The following is a 15,592-nucleotide window of genomic DNA, read 5'->3' as shown; positions in this document are numbered from 1 at the left end:
CTTGTAAAGTAATGTGAGTGTCCTCACAGCACAGATCTTCCAAAACTGATGAAGAATGGCTGGTCAGGCTCATAGCTTTGCCTGCTTTTCTGAAAACTGCAGATCTTTCCTTTCCATTCAGTGAGCTTAGATGCAGGAATATCACACCATTTTTTTTTTTTCTCCAAGATAAAACCTCTCTTCTTCCTACATTTAAAACAATAAGAATTGAAATATTCTTATAATAAAAGAAGAAGAAAAGGGCCATGAAGCACTTGCTGTTGGGTCCTTCCGTGTAACTCCCGTGACGTTGGAAAGAGGAAGCGCCTGGAGCTGGAGCGGTGCCGGCGATCCCGCGCTGCTGCTGGCGTGTCCTCACCTGCTTCTCTCTCCACTTCACCCACTCGTGGGGCATCTGCCTCCCAGAGCAGTGGGGCTGCCTCAGGAGTCCTCCCTGAAAGCTCCAGAGACAGCTGTGTCCACAGCACGGTGCTGGATCTCACGGTGTCCCATAGAGTGACGCCCAAGCACAGCATTTGCATCATTCCTGGAGGCTTTGGAGGGAATTCAGCTCAGATCCAGGTAAGTGCTGGCTGCTTGGAGCAGGAGTTTGCTGGGGCTGGCTCAGTGGGGTACTCGTTGGTGGCGTGGTTGATTTTGGGAATTCCACAGACAGCAGGAGAAAGTGATGTGAAGTTGTTCTCTGCTTTGTTAGCTTGGTTTCATTCCTGACTCCAAAGTGTAGTTTTGCTTTAAATAAGGAGGAACAGCGCTGCCAGGAGATAAAGGTGTTTGGATCTGGGATGGGCAGTTTGCTCAGGCAGCCCTTGGTTTATTAAGTCAATACAAACACTGACATGCAGCTCTGAATCACGCCCAGCAGCAACCTCCACTCCCCTGAACCAGCCTGGAGATGTTTGGTTATGGGGAGAACCCCAGGATTTGGAAACAGACATCCTGAGAAGCAGCTTTTCAGTTACACGTTAATGCAAATTCCAAGTAAATGCTGGTTATTTGCATAAGGACCTGCCTGGAGAGATGCTAGGTGTGACCCCCAAATAAATGCCAGCCCCTTTATGAGCACAGAAACCTCCAGTGCCCTCAGCTGGAAACAGGGCTGTGGAGCAGATGCCAACCAAACCCCTTGAATTCATGTCACCTACCTACATGCAGAAGAGCCAGAAAATTCCAGCAGTGACCTTCCTCTGCCTCTCTGAAATAATTGGGTATCCAGGTATGCATTTGGGACTGACAGAAAGTTAAAAACCAAAGACTGTTAAAAAAATAAAGTAAAAGCTCACCGTCCCATTCCTGGGTGTGCTGCTGTACATGACCCTTACAATTAAATTGCTGAAGAACCGGTTCTGGGTCAGGCTCGTGTTCCCTCTGTAAGTGTGACAGAGGGTAAAATGGGAATCTGGCACTTCAGGGCCACTTTCATTTGAAGGTTTAGTAAAAACTAACACCTCTGAGGCTGTGTGCCACTGGCTGCTCAGTTTGTTATTCTTGTTCATGTGTTTGTAAATGATTGTCAGAAATCTACAGTAGAACACTGATTGGCAGCTAAGGAGGTGCAAAAACTAGAAGAAATGCAAAAATTGTAAATATTTTTTTTCTTTAACTTTTCCCTCTGCTTAAAGAGGACCTGATGAGTTAGCTGGGTAATGGGTGTTTCACTGACTGTGGTAATCACACCTCTGCTCCATAGGCTGATCCCAGCCCCACCTGTGCCCAGTTACTGCCTACAGAAAGGATTCCACGTGAAGGCAACTCATCCCCTGCTGAGCACTTGGGTGTTTTTATCTTCCGAGCATGCTGAGATTTGTAAATGCTCTGCTCTTCCCAGATTTATGATGGAATTAGAGGAAGGTGAGAATATACCCCCAACCATACTCTTCTGAGGGCTGTGCAGCTCCTGTGCTGGTGAGTACAAACAGAAATGACTGACTGGACTCTGCTGGGGCTTTGTATGCCAGGTTCTGTCTTTCTTTAATTGTTTTGTGGATTTTATTTTTCACTTGTTTCCTTTTTTCAGTTTTCACCGTATGGCAAAGCCTGGTTTTAGGTGTTTTACTTGAACTGTGCAAAACAACTGAAATTGGGGGGGGGGGGGAAAGAGGAGTAGAGAATTTGCTACTGGCTTTAATGGAGGGCCTGAGCAAACTGGGAGCAAAGTGCAGGGAACTGGGACTGATGGCAGCTTTGAGTTTGGTCTAAACTCTGGAAAGGCAGTGCTCAGCATTTCTGATTGCCTTTTTTGCATGTGTGCTTGGCAAATAGGAAAATGACTTTTTTGAGAGAAAGTTTATGCTTCCTGATGGATTTTCAGCAGGAAAAATAAAACCTTTCTTCATGGGCCTTGTGTTGGGGGGTGGGAACTGCTCCATCCCATGTTCCCTGTGGTGTGTGGTGCCATGGCGTGTCCAGTGGGTTTTTCCAGCTCATGGTGTATTAAAAGTTTCATGACTCATTCAGACCTTTTTTTTTCCCTATTGCAATCCATCCAATGGGCCACCACATAAAAATCCTCTTTCCTGTGGCCTCTGGGAGACAGTGTGTGCAGCCTTGTGGGAGTCAGGGTGGTGGCTGGAGGGGACAGAGCCATCCTGGCTGCTAAAACCCATGGCCCCAGCACAGGGACTTCAGTTGAAGCACTCACTGATGAGCATGAGAAGGAGCAAGGTCTGGGAGCTGCCTCTACTCTCCAAACTCCTCTGAGTGAGCCAACTTCTGATTTACAGGAGTCACAAGCTGGGGGGGGACACTAAAGCAACAATAATCATTGGTTAGACACTGGCTTTCCATCACCAGCAGGATCAAGTGCAGTTTTCTAACAAGTTTGAACAGGAAAGCTTTGAAAGTTAGAACACAACTCAGATAAAAAAGAAAACAAGTGAGAGCAGCTGCATTATTGATCTCTGGGTGAGAAGTGGCTGTCTCAGCAGGACTGTTGGCGAATTTTTGAGCATTTAAGAGCAGAAGCAGCAACTCCCTTATCTTCTTTGACCATCTCTCACCAGATGCAGTTGCAGTTTGTCCAGATATTTGTAAGTTTTTCGGCATGAATAACAGAATAAACTGTTCTGATCATCTAGTCTGACCTGCAGTGTCAGGCAAACCACAGGATTTATGGTTTCCTTGAGCCAGTGTAGCCTTTGGATGGAAAAAACCTCCTGTCTTTACTGAAAGCCTTTTTAATGATGATGATTTTACTTTACTTGATGAAGGACTGGTTCAGTGTTTGGATTTGTGTCAAATTCAGCATTGCCTGGTTCAGATTCTGACATGCAGGTGACATCCAAGAAAGCATTTTCACTTCTCAAGAGTAACCTTCCAACAGTATGAACAAGAATGTGAGGAACCTGGAAAGTGGAATATTGCAAAAGCATGCAAAGAAGCTCATTCCTGTGATAATAAAATATTAAAGTGATGAGCTAATTCAGAGCATTTTAACAGTGTGAGGGAACAAAGCTAGAGTTTAAATGAAAATATTCAAAACTAATACTCCCACTGCTTATAGGCACATGTAAGCTGACAGATTGTTTTAGATGCAGAGCATAACTGGAATACAAAGAGCTAGCACCAAGCAAAAATAAGATTATAGGGGAAAATGCATCTATAGAAAGATATGTGTGTTATAGAAAGAGATTTTTGTTGTGCCTTCTCTGTATGGGGTCATATAAAGTCAGAGCAGCAATGAAGAAAAATAGAAGGTGTTTACTAAAGCTAACAAGGAAAATAAACTCACAGGAGAAAGAACATGGAATATTGTGAAAGAAGCAAACAGTAGCTATGTGGATGATATATTTGCATATCTTTAAAATAGAGGGGGAAAGAAATAAAGGGAGAAGCTTGGAGCAGTGCTGGATCCAGAGACATGAGAGCAATGCAGAGTTGGTGTCATGCTGGGAAGCATGGGATATCTCAGAAGCAAGTCAGATTTACACCAGATAAAACCAAAATTATGCAATGACTAGCACAATTCCTACCCCCCTCCCCCTTGAACCTGGTTTAAAAATAAAACATTAGGAGGAACTTCAATTCAGAAACTGTTGCTTTTCATGTAAACAAGGGAACATAGAAATACAAAATCAGGGGAAAATGATTCAGAGAACAGGCACATAAGTAGAGCAGTATTATATCCTTGATATTCAGGGGCTGGAGCACCTCTGCTCTGGAGCCAGGCTGAAACATTTGGGGTGTTCTGCCTGAAGAAAAGGCTCCAGTGGGACCTGGGAGTCCTGCCCAGTGCCTAAAGGGGCTCCAAGAGAGCTGGAGAGGGACAGTGGACAAGGGCATGGAGTGACAGGACAAGGGAGATTAGATTCAAATTGACTGAGGGTGTGTTCAGATTGGTTATTAGGAAAAAAATTCTCCCCTCTGAGGGTGGTGAGGCCCTGGCACAGGGTGCCCAGAGAAGCTTTGGCTTCCCTGGGTCCCTGGAAGTGTCCATGGCCAGGTAGGATGAGCAGCCTGGGACAGTGGAAGGTGTCCCTGCCTATGGCAGGGGGTGGAACTGGAGGATCTTTATGGTCCCTTCCAACCTGAACCATTCTATGATTCTGTATCCAGAGCAGATTACAAACTTTTAGTAAAATTGGAAAAAATGCAGCTGGTTTAATTTTAGTCAGCCCAGCCCAGCCCTGCAAAGAGTAAAACATTTGTTACAGAGGCATCAACCTCGCTTGGGCTGAGTCTTGGGTGTAAATGCCAGGAATGGGGCTGGTTTGGGAAAGGGGTGATGGTGTTTGCCTGAGGAGGTGATGGAGGCAGCAGGAAGCCTAAGAAGGAGCTCTGGGGATGAATGAGGCTGTGTGAAAGCAAAAAGTCGTTGGGGAGGAAGGACTGGCTGAGACCTGGGAGTAGTTTCTGGTGAAGAAATGGCTGGTGGGTGGCAAAAGGGGAAGGAGGTGCCAGCTGAATGGTGATGGGGGTGACAGCAACATGTCATGTCCTGTGCCAGCTCTGAGGGTCTGGGCTCTGCAGAGGAGCCCTGGTGCAGCAGGACTGCTGTGGTGGTGACTGCCAGGGCTGAAAAACACAAAAAAAACAGAGCTGAAGAGGCATCAGATGAGTCTGTGGCAGGCTGTGATGCTGCACAGGGGAGTTTGCTGCTCTTTTGAGGATAGAAATGTCACCGTGGGGACTGTTAGCAGGTGGCTTCTTTGCCTGATGAGATCCCATCGAATATGTGAGATTTTGAGATGTCAGCTGATGTGGTGCCACCCACACTGGGTGCTGGTGGGCACAGCCCTGACCTCAGCAGGGCAGGAAGTGCCCCAAGTGCTCACATTACAGGAAGCTAAAAGCCTTTCAGCCTTGTGCCTAAGATAATTTATTTCCTCAAGAAAAATCCTTCATCCCAAAGTAATCTGTGAGGGGGTGTCTCAAGGTTTTTGTCAAAGAGGAGCTGTTCCTTCACAGTAACACGAGGAAAAGCCCCTGATGAGCATCACCCAGCTCAGTGAGTGGGGTATGTCTGGTGCAGGCTGATTCACAAGAACAGAGAGTTTTGACATTGTTGAAAGACAAAAAAAAAAACCAAAAACTGGTGCATGCTGATGGCTGTCACAGGAAAGACTCGCTCCTTTCAGCGCCTTGGTGCTGCAAAATACACTTTTTACAAGACAAAGGTCTCTTCTCAGGAGTTTGAATGGCTGTTCTTAGCTATTGACAAGCCTGGAGTTAGCAAAATAGGCTCTCCTTTCTTTTATGTAAGGTGATAAATATAAATGTCCTATGATAAATAGTCAATGGAATATAATAAGTTCTTACACAAGTAAATGTGTTTAATTTTGTTCCCAGACAACAGTGACAAAGGGATGTTGCACTGAATGCCTTGCAGTGACAGAGTTTCAGTAGTGAGAGGAAATGAGATCTTGTTTCTGAAAGGGGAGAGAAAGGCTTTGTGAATGAAGAACAAATCTGAAAGGTGCTGCTTCTTCCCTCTGTTTATGCTCTAATATCAATACAGGGAATAACAGTGGAAGCTGCAGCTGGAGAGGGCACTAGGGGTCACTCCTGTCTTATCTATGTCATCTGGATTTAATTCTGAAGTAAGATAAATAACATGACAGAAAACAAAGACAGGCTATTCTGATTTCTTTTTTTTTTTTTTTTTTTTTTTTTTTTAATTGTGTGGGCCAGACAGCTTGCATTTCATTTCTTCATTTTCCCCTCCTGCCTGTCTTTCCTTTAAAACAAAGCCCCAGGAAGCCAGTGGGTTGCAGCCAGGGAGGATGCTATAGATGCAGGGGACTTGCATCAAAATTCCCTCTGTGTGGCTCCCATTTATTTAGAGCAAAGGTCAGGCAAATCACAAACACTAAGTCAGTCGGGCAGAATCACAGAGCAGCCTTGGCATGTTCCTGCAAGTCCCTCAGAGCAAACTGATTGCAGCCATGAATGGCTCCCTTGTAGTCCTGAGAGTAACTCCTGACACGTTTTGCTCAGCCTGCCCAAAAATCCTGTGCCTAAAGATCTTTCTCTCCCCTTTTATTCCCCCCAACCAGATAAGTGTCCCTGACTTCTCATGCAACCGCATCTGATACCTGCATTTGGAGGATCTGGTGTCTGGGCCATGAGGAGAATTGCAAATTTTCTTCTCTGAGACTATATTTTGACCTTGTGTCTAGGAAGCAACTGCTGCTGCCAGCTGAATCTGCTGTCTGGTGTTGGAATTGTGCATTTTAAGGTGTGATACAAGATGTCTAGGGAGGAAAAGTCTTTCTTTACAGAGACAGATGATTTTTCTCAAGACAGACAAGCTTTCAGGCACACAAGATGTGATGAAGAGGTTGCACCCTCTCCCAGCCTGCTTTTTTTAGCTCTAGTAATTGATGTTGCAAGATGTAGATCCCCTTTTCTCTGCAGATAAATTATGGTAAATTGTGGTAAGTTTTGTCACATGATGTGGCAGAAGTTGGAAGTTCACGAGAACTTAAGAACTGACCTGTCAATTTATTGAAAGACTCAGCTGCCAGGAGCTGGGAAATCACAAAGACAGAACTTCTGTCTTGGAAAATCCCTTTCCTGCAGATCCCTGGAGACGGGAAGAGCCGCAGAGAAGCTTTCCCATAACCATACCCCACTTGCATGCACCAGTTATAATTCCCTTGGGATGACACCCTGGGTTGGGTGGTGTTTAGCCTGCCCTGCCACGAGAGCAGAGGCACGTTCCTGGATCATCATGGGTGATAAATCCTCTCGGAGCGCGTTACTGCAGGAGCTGTTTCCGGAGCAGCGCAGGGCGAATCCAGACCCGCCACCCCAGCTGTGCTCAGGCTGGTGGCAGCACACCCAGGACACCTCTGTCCCTGTCACTGGCTCCTGCCAGCTCCAGGCCTGCCCATCTCAGCCGGGAGCTGGTTTAGGGTCTGCAGCAAAGCAATCACCCAAAGGTGGGGGAGCTCCGGCTCCCTATTTCAGGGTTTTATGTAACATCCCGCTTATATAAGCCTTTGTCTGTTAACAAAATGGGTGGAGTGTGTCTCGCTTGGATTCCTCGCTAAAGAAACGCTCATTACTTAACGCTTACTCAAGTGCTCATTGCATACTTAAAGAATAATTTACTTAGTTCCTTTCCCATTGCTAATAATAACGCGGTGACTTGACAACCTGTTATGGACAAATGATAAAACGTGTAATTCTCCATTCAATAAACTGCACCTTGGAATAAATGAGAAGCAGTGCTGTTAAGGTAGATGAAGGCAAACTGAGACATACCCCAGAGGTACTTAATGGGAAAATAAGGCATTTCCCAGAGGCAGAAGAGGTTGAAGAATGAGGCATACCCCGGACCCTGGGCTGTGTATTGTTTTCTTCTTGCTGCCTCCTGGCAGGAGACAGTTTTAGGGTGCTGGTAGAGGAGGAATGATGGTTTGGCATGCAGGATGTGCCTGGGCACAGCGTCGGTAGCACAATCCTCATCTTCAGGGCTCCACCCAGCATTGTCTCCCACGTGGAGGGAAAAAGAAGGGGTGGCACTAAACACTCTGCAGCCCATGTCCTCATCACAAAGCTGATTTGGACCCCAGGGAAGTCCCACTGGTCTCTGTCATTAATTAAATACCTTTCCAGATCAGGAGTTCTGTGCTCCAGCAGGAAAAGGTGGGCTGTATCTGCTGTGTGGGAATGGTAAGGCATTAAAAGCTGTCAGATAACCAGACCCCGTGGTAGAGAGGACTGTGTAAATTATTTTCAGCGGGACTTGTTGAGCTCACTCAAACCTGGCATTCACGTTCCTGCAGGGCTTTAAATAGAAATACAGTGTGCCTGAGCTCAACACCATACGGAGCTGGTTTGCACTCGCTCCTTCCTCCAGATCCTGTGCTTCATCTACTGACGTGCTTGGCATTCCTTGAAGTTTTGTGAATTGCTGCAAAAAAACCTCAACCCTGCTTTTTATTTTATTTTATTTCCCCCGCTCTTTTTCCCCCTTAAAGCCTTGCCTTTCCCTGCAGCTCTGTCCCTGTCCCTCCACCGCTGCTCGGGGCAGCTGCCACACGGTGGCATCCAGGTATCTGTGCAACGATGCACCAGTGAGGAAAAGGGTGGGACAGCTTGGATTCGGGCATTTCCTGACCAAAAGCAAGTTTGTGAAACAAGAAATATGTATTATTTCAGTTCTGAGGCACGTTTCTGTCCCCTAAGGCTCTGAAAGGGTGATACAGAGGGGAGATGCATTGCTGCCTGGAAAATCAAGCTAGATGTGGTATCTCATGTATTATTCAATGTATTTTTTTCTTTAACTCCTTTTTATTTTTTTTTTTGAGTTTTTAAAGTTTTTCATTTGCCACTTTCATCCACACCCCCCCCTCGCCGAGAGAAGGGAAAAAAGCCCCAACCAAACACAAACAGCAAGAGCATTGTTTGTGTTTCCATGGGAATTCTGTGAGAGGAGAAGGGTGTGTAAGAAAACTGAAATATTCTGGCCAAATCTGATAAGGTTTGGATCCTGAGCAGCCCCCAGGATTGTCCTGTAGCATCTAAAGTCCAGGGTCCCACTGCCCCCTGACTGTGCAGGGATGTTGCTGCTGTGTCATGGGAGGTACTATACTGCTGTGGAATTTTGGCAGAAATTTGGGAGAAGACAAGACTACAACTCCCAGGAGGCCCTGTGGCTTAGTCAGGCACTTGATGCTGAAGTGCCTTTCAACAAAATTTCCTCCCCTGCCTATTCCCTCAGAGTTAGGAGGACAATAGTGGTCCTTAAAGGGAAGAGGAGGAAAAAAAGTACTTGACAATGTGATTTCTACAAGCAACCCTGCCTTTTCCTTTTGGAATACTGGTCTTATGAGACAAAACAATGATTTATTTATTTATTTATTTATTTATTTTGTGCATATATGTGGCTTAATGCCAGCTGGCTCACAATGGGTTGTCTTGGGTTGCTCCATCCTCGGCAGTGTCACCAGCGGCTGTCTCAGTGTGGATGCACAGGGTTTTTCTGGAATGCTGGTGCACACTTCCACAGGGCTCCATTGCCTGTTGTGGTACTCTGGGGGTATTGGAGCTGGGGTGGCAGCTGAGCACTGTTCTGCCCCATCCCTCCTGCCCCTCTTGGGAGGATGTTGAGGCCCTTTCTCATTGCACTGCTCTGAAATGCCTACAGCAAAACACATTTCCAGTCCCTAGTGAGGTGACACTCTGGGATACAGGGTAAAATAGCTCTTTTGTCACTGTGCTGTGGGCCATAAAAACCTTTGCTCTGTAGTCAGGACATCTTCAGTGGAAGTTGTGGACAGGCTGCAGGAGCAAGAGGCTCAGTGATGTCCCAAGCTGGAACCTGACTTTACACACAGCCAAAGTAAACCCTCACCTCACCAAGGGTGATAAAGCTGATTCCTCCCTCCTCTGGGGCTCTGCAGGCTCTTTCCCAAATGTGACTGAACTAGGGAAAAAACAACTCCTTATTTTTTCCCCTAGTTTCCCTCTGGTCCCCATGGCTTTGCAGAGGCACCAACATGACCCACACTTGGTGTCAGAAAGCCCCTGAATGGCTAAAAGGGAAATATATAGAGGAAAAAGACCCTTTCAATGCCTGCAGATATGAAAGATGCTCCAGGCTCCACCCTGGCATTTGATGGTTGTTTTTTTTATTTTTCCATCTTGGATGTGTTGGTTGCTGTGAGCAGTGCTCTGGGCTGAGGAACAGCCCATTATTTGTTACACTGTGAATAACACAGGGCTGGGGCTTGTACTGGCATAGCAGGGCTCATTTAACAAAGGAAAAGCAAATGGGTGGTAAAAATCTCTCTGGGTAAAACCCTGTATTTAGGTGACACCTGTGTTCAACATGTCAGACAGATCTCTGATGTGGCTCTGCTGAGATCCTTCCTGTACTCCAACCCATTGCCAAAACTGCCTTTTGCCACAGAGGAAGGGAGAGTGTTTCTCAGGTTGTGGAAATGGTTTGAAAGATTTGAAGGTGATACTTCTTTGTGCTGCCACATGTTCACTCCTGCCTGCTCTTAGTTTGGCATTTATTCCCCCCCCTTTTCCCCCCTTAAAGCCTTATCTTGTTTGGCATTTCTCTAGTGTCCTGCAGCTCTCTGGTCCTCCCCCTTCTCCCTGTGTTGTGATGCCAAGTGGTGACCGAGATTGAAGACAAAGTCCTTATTTTAAAAGAATGCCTGTTTCTTTTCCTGTATTATCTTTCAGCTGGTGGATGGGGTTTGGTGTGCAGCAGCATTGGCTTTTAGTCACCAAGAGCTCTTCTGCAGATGTCTCCAAATGCCTCGTGTAGCTCCACTTTTGGCCACCTCATTGGGCATGGAAGTGAAAATTTTTGGAGAGAAGGAAAAAATATGAAGTACGACTAAATAATAATAATTTTAAAAAAGATTGCTAATATCAGCATCTTGGTTTTACAGACTGCAGCAGCCTCAATCCCTGACTGTCACTCAGAGCATTCTTTGCACCGGAGTCTCGTCTTAAATAAGAAAACTTCACACCTCTGTGATGACACCAGGCATCCTCTGAGGGATGTGTGGAAGTTCCTGAAGATTGAAAAGCAGGTGGGAGAGAACCAAAGAAACTCCTGACACATAATACTGTGCTTCTTTAGAGCTCAAGATATTTTTGAGGGTATGTGCCAAGTATCTACTTTATGAATTGCCTCTGGGACAGGGAAGGTTCTGGGAAGTGTAGAAAACCACTGATGGGACATGGACACAGACAGTGGTATTTCCCTGGGAGAGATGATCACTGTGTGTGGAGAACCTGATCTGTTGTGGTGCTGTAGAGGGGGAAATTGTGCAAAGTAGATGCCAAAATGCTCTCCTACACTGGCTGCTCTCTTCTGCATCTTCTCTCTTTTCTAGCCCTGCTCACTGCCAACATAAACCTACAGCAGAGAGATTAAATACGTATTAACTGAGCTAAGGTTTATGGATTTGGAAAGATTTGCCAGAAATCAGCCAGTCACGTAGGGGATGAGCACTGAAATGAGCTCTGGGCAGGAGTTTGTCTGCAGAGAAAGTTGTTTTTCTCTGTGTCTGATATGCCTCTGCGCTGCATCAACACAAGTGGAGAGGTGTGCAGAGATGGGAGGTGCAGAGATCCCCTGCTGCCTCCTGCCCAGGGAGCTGGGGGGTGGACACAGGTGTGTCCAGGGAGGATGGCAGAGACTGGGCAGGTGGGTGCCCTGAGGGATGCTCCCTGTGCCATCTCTCCACTCATTCCTGTTCTGTCTGTTTATCATGAAACCTCTCTGCAGCGTGTGGCAATGTGCCTGCCTGGAACGTGGCTCTTCCCACTCTTTGGGGTGGAAATGGCACTGATATTGGGAAACTCTGAATATTTCCCATTGCTCTGCAGTGTTCCACGCCAGTTTCCTCTCTTGCTTAGCTCTCCCTTGACACTGAGTGCTACAAATGTCAGTGATGACTTTTTCCTTGCAGCCAGCACTGCTGAGCCACCTTGACTCACAGCTCTGCACAGGTGCTGAATGGGGAAGTGTTTGAGCCCAGCCCCATGAGATGCAATGCTATTGGGAACCCACCTTAGATTTCTAAGTTTGATTTTAGGTAGGAAGCACATCACTCACACTGGTTTTGTTAAGGTGTTGGTAAGCTAAGTCACAGTAAACCCAGCGTAAAGGAGCTGAGCCAGCGTTTTACAGGTGTGCCCATAAAAAAGGCAGGTGCTGCTCTGGCGGAGAATGTGATACTTTAGTATTGTACAGTCAGAGTAAGGGACAGAGGCTGCCTCTAAACCAGCAGTGATCAAAGTTGGGTTATTTATCTCATCTACATTTGAGGACCATGGCTCAGTTCTTAGTGATTTAACAAAAAAAAATATTAAAATAATTTAAGGAAGAAAAATATCCTAATAACCGAATGGTTATTATGCTGAAGTCTTGCTGCAGATTTAGAAGTGGAATCACTGAGTTCCCTGGAAGAAATCAGCAAGCTCTCCCCGTACAGCCACAGCAGTGAGAGCCGCAGTGCTGCAGACAGATTTTGGGCGTTCCACCAGCACTCACGGCTGGCTTATAGCTGAAACCTGCTGGGAATTTTGCTTATCCACATGTCAGTTCAAAGCTTTTGCAAGCTCAAAAAAATTTCTCCCTCGCTAAAAAATCTGCTTCTTTGCATATTAAAAAGGGCATATGGGAAGTAACACGGTAAATGCAGCATGCGCAGGGGAGGACGGCTCGGATCCAAACAGCACCGGACTGTAATTATTGGGTTGTCTTATGCTAAAAAAAAAAAAAAAAAAAAAAGGTATCGCAATTTCGCAATTAATAATTGTTAATTTGCGCAGGCTTTTCCAATCTGTTTCCCTGGCCAAACACAGCTTCTCGGTGCCGATGTGGAACCCTGGCTTCTCCCTCCTGGAGTACGAGGGGGAGAGCCGCGCTCCCGGTGGAAGCGGCACTCGGAGCCCCAAAACCCCGCACACGCTGCAAAGTTGGGCCGAAATCACCGAGTTCCTCCCCTTCAGCTCACTCGGAGCCCCCCCGGCTCCTCACGCCCAGCCAGGGCGGGTGCCCTCCCTCAGTCCCTCCCCCGGGCCCGGAGCGGCCGCGCTGCCCTCAGCGGGGCGGGCCCGGGGGCCGGGCCTGGGCAGCGCGCCCGAGCCCGGCGGGCGGGGCGGTACAGACGGGCTCCTTGGGCTCCGGAGTGCTGCTCTGGCTGCTCGCTGCCCCGCGAGGGGACGGGACCCGCTGGCTCTGACAGCACCCTGCTGGATCTGACAGCACCATGGGGCACCCGCGGCCGCGGGGGCCGGAGGTGGGTGCGGGCGGGGGTGCCCCGGAGTGGGCGCCCGGCCCGGGGCGCTGGTGACTTCAGCGGCTGTTTTCAAGTGAATTCCCTGCCCGGGCGCTGTGCTGGGGCAGGCTGTGCCGCGGGGAGGTGTTTGTCGGACACACGCGGGATGGTTTGCGCGTTTCTCGTGCTGTGGAATGGGCGGGTTCGGGTCGGTGCGGTCGTGCCCTGCGGTCAGCGATGTGGTGAACTTCAGTGTCCTCGGCACTGGTGGAGCCGTGACCCTGCCACGTCCCTTCCGCAGCCGCCGCTTTTGGGTTTTGGGAAAACCCTGGGAGTTACTAAGCGTGCTGACACAACCCGTTCTGCCAGCTGCCGGGTGGGTTTCCTGCAGTGAAAGCCTTTCCTGCCTGTTGCTGGTTTCTTTACTTGGCGTGATGCTCTCTAAGAAATCTTCAGCCCGAGGTGCCTCCGGTCCTGGCTGGACTGTGGTTCGGGTCAGTGCAGCTCCATTGGCTTTGGAAGCGTTTCCCCGGGCTGAGCAGGCTCTGCACACACAAGGACAATGCCCATTGTGTGCCCAGGTCTGTGTGAGCCCCGCATCCCTCTCAGGACATCGGCACGATGTGCTGTAGCCTTATCCGGTGAGGCTGTCTGGGGACAGGCAGTGGGACTGGGTGGATGAAGCTCTGCTGGTTTGACCCTGGTGGAAGATGCTAAGTGCGGATGTCAGGGTGAGGTCGGTGTGCCCATGGCTGCTGGGACAAAAGCTCCCTGTTTGCATTGTGTTTCGAGCTGGCTGTGTTTGCAGCTCGAGGGGTGGGAGCGCTCTTTCGAGTGTCTTTATAATCGCTCAAGAATTCGTGTTTTCCCTCCTGTGCCGTCTCTACCATTTGAGAAGTGTGAGCTCATGCCAGAGGCTCGCAGGTAACCAGGGAACTTAATTTCCAGCCACCTCATGATGCTCATGGAGTGTTAACCTTGTGACTTGGGTCTCGGGGTCAAATCCTGCCCAGCTTAGCCAGAAGTTGGAAAGCTCTGAGTTTGAGTCTGTGGGCTGCCCTCCCTTTGCTGCTGCAGAGCCCTTTTCTCAGCATCACTGTTACTGTGATGCTGAGCACTCCCCAGGGATGCTGGGGGTCCCCAGTCCAGGCTCAGGGCATTGATGGCAGCAGCCAGTCCCCCCGTGCACCTGCCCTTGCTTGTAGCTGAAAGAGGCCATTCCTCCTGTCCTTCTGCCATGAGGTAGTGCTAAGCCTGTAAAATCAGATCTTTTGTGCAGTGGGATAGTATGTCTGGCCTCCCCTTGCCCTGGGGTGCAGCACATGCGTGACCTCCCATGGTGTCCCCATCTCCCATCTTGGTGCAGGGTTTGCTGGCCGGGATGCTGAGCCTGGATCTGCCCTCCCCTCTAGAGAGGAGGCCAGCCCCAGGTTTGGTCAGAGCGCCCTGTGGGACAGAGCCAAGGTCAGATCCCTCTGAAAAGACCTGTTAAAATTTACAGAGATGTGCTTCAACTGATTGAATGAAAGTTTATTGAGAGGTACAGCGATTGAATTTGGTTTTGCCAAGATTTAACTTTCCTAAGTAGAGACGATTGAAGGGTTACATTTAAATACTCATTTGGGTTTTTAGTTTTATCTTGATATATAACATCATCCTTTTCAGGACTATTGAAAATTAGTGTTGAGGCTCTGGTCTTACTGGAAAAGACTTAATAAATTCACTTTTCCTGGGGGCTATGATGCCCTTCTTATTTAGAGAGGCTTGAACTCCTGCCACAAGAAATGCTGTTGTTGACAGGTATGTCCTGATCTCTCTGATCAGCTAAGAAAAAGTGTGCTGTTATCAGAATTGCAGCTTCTTTAAACTGCTAAAGATGATGTTTCACATGAGTGTAAATGAAATTATAAATACGAGGGAGGTGATCTGGTGAAATTAATCTTTCACAAGATTAATTGTGAAAGTGCTGCAATCTCATGCCTCTCCTAGAGATTTTTATTGCTCTAAATAATAATAAAGTGTAAAGGGTTGTGTAATTTTGACATTGTTATTCCTGTAATTTAGGAAGTGCTCTTTAGACTGCAGGTGTATCTGTGATGGATACAGATTATCTCCAGCAGTGATTTGAGAAATCTCTTGCATGATTAAGTGAAAGTTCAGCCAGCTGGACTTGGGTTTTACTCTGAGAATGGATTTAAAGCAGGTTATCAAAGCTTCAGGGAAAGAAGTTTCAGGGGAATGCACTTAATAATAATAATAATAAAGCTTTAATGAGAATCAGCATTGGCTAGTGGTCCTAAATCTGTGTATAACAGAGCTGAAGAAGCACTTTGATTTTCTTCTAGAGTGTCTGATGTCAGTAAGCACCTGGTCTTGGCTAAGGATGAGGAAGGAGG

At 47.5% G+C, this 15,592-nt stretch overlaps 1 protein-coding gene across 3 annotated transcripts in view; it reads left to right on the top strand.

The window, feature by feature from the left end:
• The first annotated feature begins 343 nt into the window (after positions 1–343).
• The window catches only part of PLD1 (phospholipase D1), a 72,927-nt gene continuing 57,678 nt past the window's right edge, over positions 344–15,592 (top strand). Inside the window, exons 1-3 of one of the 3 annotated variants that reach the window (XM_056498498.1) lie at positions 344–561; positions 1,826–1,902; positions 10,854–11,067. The gene's annotated coding sequence lies outside the window, so the exon portion shown is untranslated. Of the gene's footprint in view, positions 562–1,825; positions 1,903–10,853; positions 11,068–13,048; positions 13,218–15,592 lie in introns of those variants that run through there. The other 2 variants (XM_056498497.1, XM_056498499.1) reach the window with 2 other exon arrangements.

This window comes from Oenanthe melanoleuca, chromosome 9, assembly GCF_029582105.1.
Source record: "Oenanthe melanoleuca isolate GR-GAL-2019-014 chromosome 9, OMel1.0, whole genome shotgun sequence".
NCBI classification, from domain to species: Eukaryota; Metazoa; Chordata; class Aves; order Passeriformes; family Muscicapidae; genus Oenanthe; species Oenanthe melanoleuca.
This window is presented reverse-complemented; position numbering and strand designations above follow the sequence as displayed.